This window comes from Lissotriton helveticus, chromosome 11 (assembly GCF_964261635.1).
Source record: "Lissotriton helveticus chromosome 11, aLisHel1.1, whole genome shotgun sequence".
Classification (NCBI taxonomy): Eukaryota; Metazoa; Chordata; class Amphibia; order Caudata; family Salamandridae; genus Lissotriton; species Lissotriton helveticus.
Genome location: NC_136072.1, coordinates 703,827,195 through 703,842,023, shown reverse-complemented (window position 1 = coordinate 703,842,023; position 14,829 = coordinate 703,827,195). Strand labels below are relative to the sequence as shown.

The following is a 14,829-nucleotide window of genomic DNA, read 5'->3' as shown; positions in this document are numbered from 1 at the left end:
AGATATCCTACTGGTGGTCGCCAGTAGGTAGTTCTAGTTAGGACCTAGTTTCCATAGGAAATCCACAACATTCTATTTGAAATAACTTTGGCGCTGGTGGACGAATCTTCACGAATTTCTCTAAGAAAATGGCCTGCTCCGTTCCGCTCCTTCCCTGAAAGTTTGGGGGCCAAGAAAAAAGGGGGGTCCCAAAACGTGTTTTCCCCATGCAATTTTCCATAGGAACCTTTAGCCAGGACTACAGCCCGAACGGCATTACACCAAATTTGGCAGAGAGGTAGAGTTTGGTTCGCAGATTGTGCTTTTTGTTAAATGGTGTAAATCCGTTCAGTAGTTCCTGAGAAAATCAAAAGTAAAAACATAGTGATATCTAGAGACGAAGTACTGCACGCATACGGAAATCTGTACAATTACGAGCATGAGCTGCATGCTGATTGGATGTGCTAATTGGATGTCAACTGTCTGCAACACTCCAAACCAGGAAGTGTTGGTAGCCATCTTGTGCCTCTGTAGCACCGAGTCACAAGAAAACTGTATAAGAAAGTTGAAAAATACGGAAAGGGGGCAGGGTAGAAACAAGTTGACCCTCTAGGCCTGCTCAGGGGGTCCACATGGATCTTTAGGCCCAAATTTTTTTTTTTTTTTAAATAAAAAAAACGCGGGTACACGGTGGAAAAGGGAAAAAAAAACTAGAAGTCTGTTTTATTCTTAATTAGCTCCCGGGGGGGCCAAATCCCGGGGGCAATTTATTTCTAAAATAGGGGGCTTGCTTGCTGAAAATGCTGCTGCAGCAGTTGATGTGCTTGGTGCAGTAGCAGGTGGGTGGTCCTGCAACCTCCGTGTTGCAGCTCGAGCAAAGTTGTTGGGGTGCAAGTTCTTCACTTGTCGCTCCATATTTGCTGTGCCAAAGGAGTATTTTTTAGATGGATCACCCCTTGAAAGAGTTGTTTGTCGAATTTTACAGGTTACTTTTGGAGCATTAACCTTTTTTGCCCTTCTGGAAAAGTAAAAAACTGCCAAATTAGAGTTTCTTTCTTCTGCTTTGGAGGTTTTTCAGGAATGAAATATTCCTCTGAAGAATGGCTGGAAGATGAGTCCATTGCTGTTATTATGGTAATCCTCCTTCTATTTGACAAGATTCTCAGTTGAGATGCTTCTTCTTAGAAAGTCAAAGTAGAATGATTAAAATGGGACGGAACTTTCAACAGTTGGAATAGGAAGTGTTATGAACCAACCAAATCTCTTCTTTTAAAGTCACATGGCTTTTGCATGGCAAATATATCGGGGACAATATTTTGGCTTGCCACTCTATCACAAGGATGATGTCATGAGTGATGTCATGAGTGATGTCATGAGTGATGTCACTGACCATGTCATGAGTGATGTAATATGTGACGTCATCAGCAGTGCATTGCGGGCGCGCGAGTTATAGTTAGCTGAACTAACTATAACGGGGGAATTTCAAATGTTTTGTAGGAGTAAAATGTCCAGCTAACAATAACATGTGTGAAACCTATGGTTTTTTCAGGGAATGAAAATATATTATATATATATATATATATATATATATATACACACACACACACACACACACACACACACACACACACATACATACATACATACATATACACATATATGTACATACATATATGTACATACATATACAGGTGTATGCTCAGATGATAAATTATATAGAATTTACAACCCATACACATAAATATGTATGTAAAGCAAATATATGTACATATGAAGCCCCATCAATAAGTCTAAACCAAATAGGGCAAACAGCCAAAAATTACATTAGTTTTACATGTCTAACAATAAGTCTCTCAAGGCTGCTTGTAATAGAGATCATACACATTACCAGTTTCATACAAGAATCCTTTATTTACCAAAACAAGGACGGATAGATAATTGCAGGCAGGTTGGCCCATAGGCTGCATAGGAATAATGGTCTTAGTACAGAAAAGACAACTGGCACCTTGCCTTTAAGGCTTAAAAGAATCTAAGCACGTTGCCTTTAAGAACCTCAGAGAGCACGCTGCTCCCAGCATGCCCCACAGGTGACAGTTAGATCAGTTATTTTTTGTAAAGGCATACTAAACCTATTAACAACTAGCACTCACATTGCTCGTCCGGTGAGGAGGGAGGGATGCTTATGACTTTGATAAGTATACCCCAGGAAAAGAACTAGGATTATAGGTAAGTAACTTATCCTTCTCTTCCAGGGGATACTCATCAATAGTCATGAGCAGTGAATAGAATAGCAAGCCCATACCCCACACTTCGCGGACGAGCAATTCGGCACTAGTACGAAAGAGACATTAACATCTTTGAAAAAACAGACCACCAACCAAATAAATTCCTCAGGGATGCCCGACCTACTTGAGCATCTGCCTGAGCATCCGAATCCAAGCAGTAATGGTGAGAGAAAGTATGAACAGACCGCCATGTAGCTGCTTTGCAGATTTCTGCCTTGGGAATGTTCCTGAAGAGGGCTGTAGTAGAGGCCTTTCCTCTGGTTGAATATGCTTTAGGCCTTCCCTGAAGAGACTTATTAGCCAACTGATAGACCAAGGAAATACAGGAGACTATCCATCTTGAAATGGATGTCTTTGATGCCGCTAGACCTGTGTTACTAAGACCAGAATGTATAAATAGTCTGTCTGTCTTTCTTATATATTTTATCTTGTCCAGATAAAATGTTAACACTCTTTAAGATCTAAGGAATGCAATGCCCTTTCAGGGGGAGTTGAAGGATTAGCGAAAAAAGTAGGTAAAGTGATTCCCTGATTAATGTGGAACTCTGAAACCACCTTTTGCAGAAAACTAGGATGAGTTCCAAGAACCACCCTATTTGAATGAAACACAGTATAGGGTTCTTTACAACACAAGGCTTGCAACTCGCTGACTCTAAGTGCAGGTGTAATAGCCACCAAGAAGGCTACTTTCCAGGACAAGTGCTGCAGTGAGGACTTGTGTATTGGTTCAAAAGGTGCACCCATCAGGTTGGTAAGAACCACATTGAGCTCCCACGGAGGAGAAGGTGATCTTACTGGTGGATATACCTTTTTCAGTCCTTCTAGGAAATCTTTTACCACCGGCATCTTGAAAAAAGAACCCTGCGTAGGAAACTTCCGATAAGCCAGAATTGCCGCTAAGTGTACCTTAATAGATGTAAACTGCAAGCCTGACTTAGCTAGATATAAAAGGTACGGTAGAATGACCTGTTCCTGTCCATTAACCGGGTCATGACCATTATTCAAGCACCATATGTAGAAGCGTTTTCACTTTAAAGCATAAAAAGCCCTGGTAGTAGGCCTCTTAGCTTCCTTAAGGATGTTCACAGTCAGCTGGCAATTCGAAGTGTCCATATTGCAAGACTTCAGGAGCCATGCTGTTAGCCTGAACGAAGAAAGGTTGGGGTGAAACACTCTCCCCTGGCTCTTGGACAGCAGGTCAGGACAACAAGGCAACCTCCAGTGTGCATCCTCAGAAAGTTGTAGAAGGTCCGGGTACCACCACTGGCGAGGCCACTCCGGAGCGATCAGAATCATTCTGGAGTTGGTTTTGTAGAACTTGGTAAATCACTGCTGGAATGAGAGGTAGCGGTGGAAAAGCGCAGAGTAAGCTCTGAGACCATCTTGTCAACAGAGCATTCCCGCTTGAACCTGGTTGGTGAAACCTGGATGCATAGACGAGGCATTTGGCCTTTGTGGCGTCTGCGAACAGGTCTATGTCTGGAATGCCCCATCTTCTAAAGATATCTTGTGCTACCTCGTCATTGAGAACCCAGTCGTGCGCCTCTACGAACTCTCTGCTGGGGAAGTCCGCCTGGACATTTAGAACACCCGGCAAATTGACCGCCGTGACAGTAAGATGTCTTGCCAGTAACCACTTCCAAATTGTTTGTGCCTCCTGTGGCAGAAGTCTGGATCTGGTTCCTCCCTGCTTGTTCAGATAAAACATCGTTGTGGTGTTGTCTGTCTGAATCAAGAGAGTGTTGGACTGAAGAGATGGGAAGAACGACTTGAGGGCTAGCTGGACGGCCCTCAACTCCAGTAAGTTAATATGATATCCCCTCTCTGTTTCCGACCATAGACCCTGCACTTGAAGGGATCCATATGAGCACCCCAACCTTGTAGAGAGGTGTCTGTAACTATGGTCTGAGTCAGAGTCTCTTGATGGCAAGGAACCCCTTACATCAGATTCGATCTCTTTGTCCACCACCTGACGGAGTCCTTGGCAGACTAGGGAAGAGTAATCTGATCCTCCCAAATGCCTGAAGCATACACCCACTGGTCCTCCAGAGCTTGTTGCAGAAGACGCATGTGCAATCGGGCATTGGGGACTATGAAGATGCAGGAAGCCAGGGACCCAAGGAGAGAGGACACTTGTAGGAGATTTTGGTATTTCATCCTGATCGATGAAAATCTCTCAGCCGAAGGACACACGCTTGCCTCCACGGTCTCCAGCGACTGTCCTAGGTAGTGAATGTCCTGAGTTGGGTTGAGAATTGATTTTTTGAAATTGACTCGCAGGCCCAGCTTGTCCAGTAGTTGGAGACTGTAGGAGAGATACGACTGAAGAAGGGATGGAGTGGAACTCTTCAGAAGCCAGTCGACCAGATATGGATAAATGAATATCCTTCGCCTGCGAAGAAAAGCTGCCACCACTGCCATGCACTTTGAAAAAGTCTGTGGGGCTGACTTGAGTCTGAATGGTAAAACTCGGAACGGATAGGGATGCCGAGCAATTTGAAAACGGAGAAACTCCTGATGCTTCCTGGACACTGGAATGTGAAAATAGGCGTCCTACAGATCTATGGAGCACATCCAGTCTCCTTGGCGTTAATGAGGGAAGATCTGGTGCAGAGCAAGCATCCGAAACCTCTCCTTGCGGATATATCCGTTCAAGATGCGCAAGTCTAGAATTGGTCTGTACTCTACTGAAGGACCTCTTTTTTCGACCAGGAAATAACGAGAGTATATCCCGTGACGCTTCTGAGGAACCGGAACGTACTCTATGGCTTTGTTTAGTAGAAGAGTTTTTACTTCCTCTTGCAAAACAGGGTGACACAGACGGATTCCTCCTTTTGGAGGAACCGATAGTGGTGAGCTCTTAAAACATAGCAGATATCCATTCTTGACAATATTCAACACCCATTCTTCATTGGTTATATGCTTCCACTCCTCAAGATGAACAGCGATACTTCCTTCTACCGGAGTGGAGACCGTGCTCAGAGGAAGCACTCCCTCATTGCTTTGATGGTTGCTTTGAGGTGGGGGTTTGCTGCTTATTGCTCCCTCTATCTGGTCTTCTCTGGTGAAAATGAGACCTCTGCTGCTGCCGGTGACCCTGCAACGACCACTGAGAAGATTGACCCCTCTGCTGGAATGGGCGTTTATCGTAGGAGCGAAAAAGTCTATGATATTTCTTCTTCTCCAGCTTTACTGCTTTCACTGTGTCCATTTCCACTTTCATCTTTGCCATTTCATCATCTGCATGGGGACCGAAGAGAGAAGACCCATTAAATGTTAAATTAGTGATCTTCTGCTGTACCTCAGGCTTAAGGCCTGTTAATCGGAGCCACGCAGAACGTCTTGAACAGATACCATGAGAGTATTCGTGTGCAGCCAGATCAGCGGAGCCAGCAGAGGCACTAATAATCTGATTCGCCACAAGACCTCTCTCTCTTGTAATATTTCACGAAAATCTTGCTGATCTTCTTTAGGAAGTTTGTCCACAAAACGGCCCAGAGAATCCCACAAGGATCTATCATACCTCCCCAGCAGAGCGAAGGCACTTGCGACCTTCATGAAAGATGCTGAGGTGTTACACATCTTTCTGCCCATCTAGTCCATCAGCTTGCTATCTCTATCTGGAGGAGCCAAGGAGGAAAACGTAGAGGAGTGAGACTTCCTAGCCGCTGCCACAATGATAGAATCAGGAGGAGGATCAGAACAAAGAAATAATGGATCTTGATCCGGAGCCTTGTACTTCTTTGCTATCCGAGAGGGCACAGAACCCACTGTTGCTGGCATCAGAAAAGTCTGCATAGCAAGTTCGATAATTCCAGGGACAAGAGGGAGCAAAGGCCTGACTGAAGAACTGTGATGGAGGGTCTTGAAGATCACGGAAGAGGAAACAGTAGGAACAGACATAGTAATGTTCAACTTACTCTCTCCTCTACAGAGAACCTCATTGAAGGTGGTGAGATCATCAATGGTAGACTCTAGATGGAGGTGTAGACGTGAACGTTGGAAAATAATCGCTCATACAGGTCCTGGTAAAAGAAGAAGACCATGTGGGAGATCTCCATCGCGTTCTCTTCGGGGAAGATTGGTAGGAGTGAGACCTGTCCCTTGAGCGTACAGGGTGAGTAAATGGGGAGCGCGATCTGCGCGGACTTCTTCTCCTGGAAGAAACCACTGTTGGAGATCTTGACCTGCGTTGTGCTCTCCGTGGGGCCTCAGCACGCGATGGAGATCGTGACAGGCAAGAGGGAGAGTAGGTACGGGAATAGTCCGAACCCGGGCCGAGGGCTTTAGACTGCCTGCGTTGAGGCTCTACGCCAACATCCGGAGAGCCCTCCGGGTAAACCTGTACAATATGCAGTCCTGGCGGTGATGAGGACCTTGACGGTGAACGAGATGCAGCTCCAACCTTCTCTGAGGCAGCAGAAGGCTCTTTTTCCCCTTTGACGTCAAACTTTGCTCCTCCACCGACTTGGGGGATGCATCACTGCCCTCGACGGCGACCTTGCCTTCTTCAAAGGGGAACTCGATGTCTACCTACTATGATTTTGTGGCGATCTCGACGGCAAGTGTTCTCGCCTCCTCGCCGTCTACTGTGCTCTTGACGTCGACCGATCCCGAGGTGCCTTTGCCAAACTTCTCGACGTCGACCTATGGTGAGGCGACGATGGGTGTCTCGACGCCAATGGATGTCTACAAGCCGATTTAGATGTCGACTGACCTACATCCTGGACATACCTCGAGCCCAAGGTAGTATGCTTCGACGTCGAAGCCTTTCTCGATGAAGGAGACTCACGGCGTCTCGACGTCTGAGACTGTGTAGACCGTCTCTTCAACGGCAGTAAAGATGCTGAAGGAGAACAGTCTGGAATCTGCCGTTTTCTGGAGAAGAGGCAGAACGATGCTGGCGCCGATGTTCTTGATGAGAGGAGGGCTCTTGCGTCGCAAGGCCACTTTCCAACCGGACTGTTCCTCTCGCCAGCACATCTTGAAGACGAATCCTCTCTCTATCATGTCAAGTTCTCGCAGAAAACATCTTACAATGATATTAGGAGTCTATCTTGTGACAAGAAGGAAGACAGGCGATACACACCGAATGTGGATCTGAACTGGCCATCTTCTTCCCACAGGCTGGACATTTGCGAAAAAGAGCTGCCATTTTGACAGAAAAGATGAAGAAAATGTTGTCAGAAAAGGTTTGCCAGTGAAGGAGAAATCGCAAAAAGACAAGAAAAATAAAACATTTTGACAGAAAAGCCAAAAAACTGTCGAGCTCCAGCTCCAGGATCCTCACAAAGGGAGCCAGAAAAAAGAACTGATCTAACTGACCTAACTGTCACCTATGGGGCATTCTGGGAGCAGAGTGCTCTCTGAGGTTCTTAAAGGCAAAGTGCTCAGATTCTTGTATGCCTTTAAGGCAAGGTGCCAGTTGTCTTTTCTGTACTAAGACAGTTATTCCTATGCAGCCTATGGGACAAACTGCCTGCAATTATCTATCCATCCTTGTTTTGGTAAATAAAGGATTCTGGTATGAAACCATTACTGTGTATAGTCTCTATTACAAGCAGTCTTGAGAAACTTATTGTTAGACATGTACAACTAATGTAATTTTTGGCTGCTTGCCCCATTTGGTTTAGACTCATTGATGGGGCTACATATGTACATATATGTGCTATACATACATATTTAGGTGTATGGGTTGTAAATTCTATATCATTTATCACCTGAGCACACACCTGTATATGTATGTACATATATGTGTGTATATATATATATTTTTTTGGCTAGTAGCTCCGGGGTCCCACACATGGGCGTGGATAATTCACTGCTTATGACTATTGATGACTATCCCCTGGAAGAGAAACTGCACTCCAGCAGAGCTTTTAGTGTCCATTACCAAGAATGTTAGTGCACTTCACATGCATGCTTTGCACATTACGCCCCCACCCCACTGCGCCAACTAACAACATAGACCATCACCAACGTGCCCTACTAAAGATAGGTAAATAGGTGTCAGATTTTGGCCAATTATTGAGGGATCAGCAGGAGTGTGTTGAAAACAGGAAACAGCCTATCAACAAAGCATCATAAAAATGTAACTTATTTATTCTCCAGCAGTCCGGCTCTACACTTATTCTCAAAGTGTTCATGGACTTAATAGCAGAGAACAGGAAGGAAGGAACGAAAAAGCAGTAACAGGCAGATTAGGTCTCTCCAAATAGGGTCAACTCTGGATAATTTTTCCAGTTACAGGTAAATTTGGCCTGGAGGTTCACTCTACACCAAATTTAGCAGTACCTAAGAAATTATCAAGAGCGTCCTACTGGCAGAAAGTGTGTGGGGTAATGCTATTTAGGTTCCTGCACTCTGGTTGAGTATGGTAGCGCAAACAATGGTCTGCCTGTTGCACAGTAAAGTAGCATAGGTTGCAGGAAGTGATCTACCTGGTCAGGCATCATCACTTCAAAAAGTCAAGAAGGGTAGATAAGTTGAAGCAGAAGATTGTTTTGAGCTATGTATGTAGAACTGTAAGGTGCACAACGTCGATGATGGGTGCATTATTTAATCAGACATGATGAAAAAGTCCTTGTTCAGGTTGAATCCAGTCCACACAATAGGAATAAAGATGGGATGTGTCCTGAACAATGTCACGTTTCACTGGATGGGATGAAATTTCAAATGCACCGTGCCCCCATAGAACACTGTGTCCGATTCAAGAGTGGACAGGGCTTAATAGTTACTAACAACCTTTTTAGAAAGTATCAGGACTAATACATAGTCAAGGATAGGTGCTACAATACACAAAGTAATTATTTTGAACAGTTTTTGTCTCAAACTGGTAAGGGCTAGAAAATAATATAGCAACACTGCATAGTAGAATATACGCGAAATAGTTGCATTATGCCCATCAGATGACATTTGGCAACTTCTTTAGCATGGGAGGAAGATCTAATTAACCATACTTATTTCTCTGGGTATCAATGGTTGAGGAAGACATCACAGGCTTCCACCTGGATTCCCACTACCCTTTTTCAACAAGATCTCTTGAAAAGGACAGACCATTGCCCAAAAGCAAGTAAGCAAGTGGTTCTTTGCCAAGGATCAACAGCAGAATCTTAGCAACTAATTATTGTATTGTGCTCTGGTGTAGGACTTACTGGCATCCACAAGGACTCTTTTCTCTGGAGGAAGGGAAGATGGGCAAAGCCTAGCTCTACAAGAAGGGGGCGCAAGGGAAAGGTAAAGCATTCTCCCTCCATGAGCAAGATATCCCTCATCTTGAGGAGGCAAACGTGTGCCCTCCGAAGAACATGTAGGAGGTTCCAAAACAATACTTAACAAGGCCAGTAAAAAGGTACATCCATCTCAGGTAGACCTTTATTTTTTTGGAAGACCCTGGATCACATAGGTCTGTAGAAGCATTTACAAAGTCCATTGTGTCCGACGGATTTTAAGGTAAATCCCATTAAAATCAGCCTCACCAACCTATGGGGAGACTTGCACTTAAGAATTTTGAATGGCAAAAAAAGAATCAGCAATGACTGGGTACCAAGGCCTCGAAGATAGAGTCACTGACACGTAATAACATTTATTTTTAAATTGCGGGGGGGGGGAAATCGCCTGTTGTCGAAGTCCAGGAGATACCAGATTTTTCATCCATATTTCTACTGCCTGCTGAGGGAGAGTGCATCCCTATGACACTGCCAGGAATGGCCCACTAGAAGGAGGACATTAAGCACCAAAAAGAAAGCCGTAATCTGCAGTTTTAGAAATTGGGTTTCTGGTAAGCAGAGGTATGCACCCTGTTCAAGCAGGAACCACAACCCTAGTCAGGGTAATTGTAGTACACACTAAACGTTTACCTGTGCTCACCCTCTGGTAGCATGGCACAGAGCAGTCAGGCTAAACTAAAGTGACAATGTGTAAAGTATTTGCGCACGCGCACACACACACACACACACACACACACACACACACACACACACACACACACACACACACACACACACACACACACACACACACACACACACACACACACACACACACACACACACACACACACACACACACACACACACACACACACACACACACACACACACACACACACACACACACACACACACACACACACACACACACACACACACACACACACACACACACACACACACACACACACACACACACACACACACACACACACACACACACACACACACACACACACACACACACACACACACACACACACACACACACACACACACACACACACACACACACACACACACACACACACACACACACACACACACACACACACACACACACACACACACACACACACACACACACACACACTGAAAACAGCACAAAAGCACTCCACAGCGGTTTAGAAAAATAGCCAATATTTTTCTAAGCAAAACAAAAAAACAATACAAATCCAACATACACAAGGTATGATTTTTGCAAGTTTAACCAGAAATGCAGTACTTGGAAATCAGTAGCTCCAATTGGGGCTATCTGGTTGCACATGACCAGCAAATCCAAAAGTTCTGTACGGATGCGATGGAGCATGGGCCGGATTCAGGAGTCACACAGACCCGCTGACAGTACTTTGGATGTGCCGAAGATCGTAGACAATGTGTTGTGCAAAGGAGGGGATGCGTCATTTCTGAAGCCAGGCATCATCGTAGATGAGTTCATGTTAAGAAGCAATGTGCATCGGGCTCATAGGTAATGAGTGCAGCACAGGGCGATGTGGAGGCGCTGCATCAGCAAAGTCAGCGCTGCGTTGAAGATTGTGGGTGATGCGTTGCGCATTCGGTGAGCGGTGTCTGCGGCTTCGGTGCAGGCAGGGGCATTGCGTCAACATCGTAGGGAAATGCACCTGTTCCAATTGTTGCAACATCCTCGATGGGCTGGTTTTTTGGGTTGCAGCACCAAACACTCACTTCCAAGTGTCCAGGACTGGTTTTGGCACCATTTGGCCGAATAGGACTCACAGCAGAGGAGCCCAGGTGCTGGTAGTAAGATGCAGGGGAAGCCTTTGATATCCCTGACGCTTTAGAAAACAAGAGGCAAACCAATAAAGCCTTGGTGAAACTTTAGAGTAGCAGGGTGTAGAGACTCACGTCCAGTGCTCTCATTCACAGACAAGGAGCAGCAGGTAGCAGGTCAGCACAGCAAAGCAAAGTGGCAGTCCCTCCTGGCAGCACAACAGCTCTTCTTCCTGATAGAATGTACTCAGTTCCAGGAGAGTTCTGGGTACATTGTGTCAGAGGTCCAGTACTTACACCGAGTTTAGCCTTTAAAAAGAGGGGAGGCTTCAAAGAAAGGTATTTGTAGTGCACAAGACCCTGTCCTGGCTCCGTACTCACTACAGGTGGATATGCAGCTCTTTGTGTGGGGACAGGCACAGTCCTATTCAGGTTCAAGTTTCTGCTTCTGCCTCTCACTCTCACTCTAGCTCAGGAAGAACCATCTGTCGGGTGATGGGCTATCAGGATGGGAGTGGCACACCTCAGCTTCCTTTGTGTGTGACTATCTAGAGGGAATGCACAAAGCCCTGCTGTCACCCAACACAGACTTGTACTCCAAAGACAGGTAGAAGGCACTGAAGGGTTTAAGAAAGAACATTCCATCTTACTAAAAGTTGCATTTTTAAATTGTGAGTCCAGAGACACAAAACATACTTTCCCTATTGTTTCCCAATTGAAAGTTATGCTTGTAAAATGTTACAAGCAGCTTCAATGTTACCCTCTGGGAGAGATATGCCTTGCAGAGTGAAATACTAATTTAAGTGTTTTTCACTACCAGAACATGTTAAACTGAAAGGTATATGTCCTGCCTTTTAAGTACACTGCACCCTGCCCAATGGCCGTCCAGGGCCCGCTTTAGGGGTGACCTATGTGTCATAAAAAGGAATGAATGATTAGACCTGACAAGTAGGTAAGCTTGTCAGATTGAAATGACAGTTTAAAACTGCACACCCAGGGTCTCCAGCGGCAAGCTGGAGACATGTTTAAAGTGCAACTCATGTGGGTGGCACAATCAGTGCCGCAGGCCCACTAGTATCCTATGATTCACACGCCCTGGGCACATGTAGTGCACTGTACTAGGGACTTATCTTATAAGTAAATCAAATATGGCAATCATGGAGAATCCAAATGCCATTACATTTTAGACACAGAGCACATGCACTTCAGCACTAGTCAGCAGTGAAAAAGTGCACAGCGTCCTAAAGCCAGAAAAAACAAAGTTCAGCACACAGTCAAAAACAGGAGGTCAGAAGGCAAAAAGTCAGGGGAAACCACACCAAAAGTTACCACATCTAACATCCGGCTTGTTTATGACCAGCGACAACTACAAAGCAGAGAATGAAATTCCCACTGCAAGATGCAGTCCCACTGCCACTTACCTAAGCTACGAATCACATGTAATTGCAAATTGAAGCTACTGCAGTGACATTGTATGAGACGGTCATGATAATAGGTGGGCCATCTTACAATTGGCAGTAGATGCATGGACAAGGCTTCATAGACAGCTGACACCGATTCTTGTATTGATACTGCCTCATGCAAACTGGAGCTACAAGAACTAGGGTACATGGATCCTTATTCATTATGCTAGGCACACTGGGTATCTCAGGACATGGTGGGATGGCATAAGCAGATATCCCAAAGCAATTAATAAAAGGACTTTGGTGACTCCTCAGACCCCTTTGCCAGTACATGCTGGCGAAGACTTGGCATTTCTTGCTCTTTCTTGATGCAAATAAACACTCCCTTTAGTTGACTCGGTTATAATGCCCACTTTGCTAGCACCAAGAATGCCATTACATATGGTAACTGTAATAGTGAAAGCCTCCAATGAAGGGCAACTAGGGCAAGGCTAAAGACCTTTAAAATCAGTAATGGTGCAAAGTTTGCAAATAATGCAGTAAATGAGCCATCAAATGTCAGCGTTGTCCCTTTCTTGTGTCACATGCTTGCTGGAAGGGCAGTGAGTTTTTAATCAAAGATCTCTTGAACCTCCAGCCAGACGAATGTGCTGCAGAGTCAAATTAGCCTTTGTTATTTACCAAAAGGTTTTTTGAACATATCATAGCAGAAGAAAGTAACTCTCTACTTGGAATACTTTTGAGGACCATAAATTTATTGACTAGAATTATATATGGAAGTAAAAGTTACTTATGTTCAGTAACAATATTTTTGGTGGATATGGGCTTTTCCTGTGGATAGCCCACCTTATGAATTCCTTACAGGCTTCAGAATGGTCTTGAACATTTTTTTGCCCATCCACCACATAGATCACAACCTTCCACCGGCAGATGTGACGTCACCAGAGTATATTACACAACAACCAGGATGCTGGAGTCATGTCCGATATTCACTCCTCGCCTTATCAAGGCTTATGTAGAGGAAATCATTAAGCCACACCAGCAAGAAATACAGGACATAATATTTCTGCATACCTGTAGATCGTATTAATCACATCACTAAATACTCTAGGGAGGGAGGGGGGGGGGGGGGAAAGAGAGGTGAAGATTTGCAAGAAGATTAAATATCCAACAGAAACATAATTACTGAAGATAAGTAACTTGTTCTTATGGATACATCTTTCTGCAGACTCCTTAGCTCATAATGGAGGCACAAGATAACAATTTCCTTGTTATGTTATGTTAAGGAGAGATTTATATAGCGCTCAGCTACTCCGTTGAGTGTCCCGGCGCTTAAAACCCTCGGCGGTACAGGAGACAGGGAGCAAGAGAGCATCTACTGAACAAAGAGCAGAGTTTTAAGATCCTTCCTAAAAGCCAAAAGATGACCATTGGTCCTAAGAGACGGAGGCAGAGCGTTCCATAACTGAGGCGCTAGGCGTTTGAAAGAGCGTCCGCCGCACCGGGTACGCCGAATCGCTGGTACAGCGGCCAAGGCCAGAGTGGAAGACCTAAGTGCTCTAGATGGCTGGTAAAACATCACCCGCTTCCGGATGTACACGGCACCTGTGCCATGAAGTGCGTTAAAAGCCATCGTCAGTGCCTTGAAAACAATGCGCTTTCTGATTGGGAGCCAGTGGAGGGTGTTAAGAAGATGGCTGGCACTGGCTTTCCGATTGAGGCCAAAAATAGCACGAGCAGCAGAATTCTGAACAATTTGCAAGCGCGTAAGAAGGAATTCCGGGAGGCCCAAATACAAAACATTGGCATAGTCCAGGCGAGAACCAATCAACGCCTGCACAATGACTCTTCTGTGGTCCAACGACAGTAGGGGCAAAAAATTCCTGATCATCTTTAAGAGACCAAAACATTTGCCCACCAGACCCAGAACCTGAGGTTTAAAAGAGAGGCCATTGTCAATCTGTTCTCCGAGATTTTTTGCGACCGCTGAGTCGCTGGAGGGAGGAAACATCGCCGCCGGCCACCATGACTTCCACCTAGGATCCGGAGGGCAGCCAAAGAACAGCACCTCTGATTTATCGGAGTTGCACTTGAGGCTGTTCCGCTGAAACCAGTCAAAAACAGCCTCCAGCCTTGAAAGGTGGGAAAGAACATTGTCAG

The 14,829-nt window shown here is 45.1% G+C and overlaps 1 protein-coding gene across 2 annotated transcripts in view; it reads right to left on the bottom strand.

Annotated features, from left to right (window-relative positions):
• The window catches only part of LOC144791788 (uncharacterized), a 222,094-nt gene that overhangs the window by 164,019 nt on the left and 43,246 nt on the right, over nt 1–14,829 (bottom strand). The gene's annotated exons all lie outside the window — the stretch shown is intronic.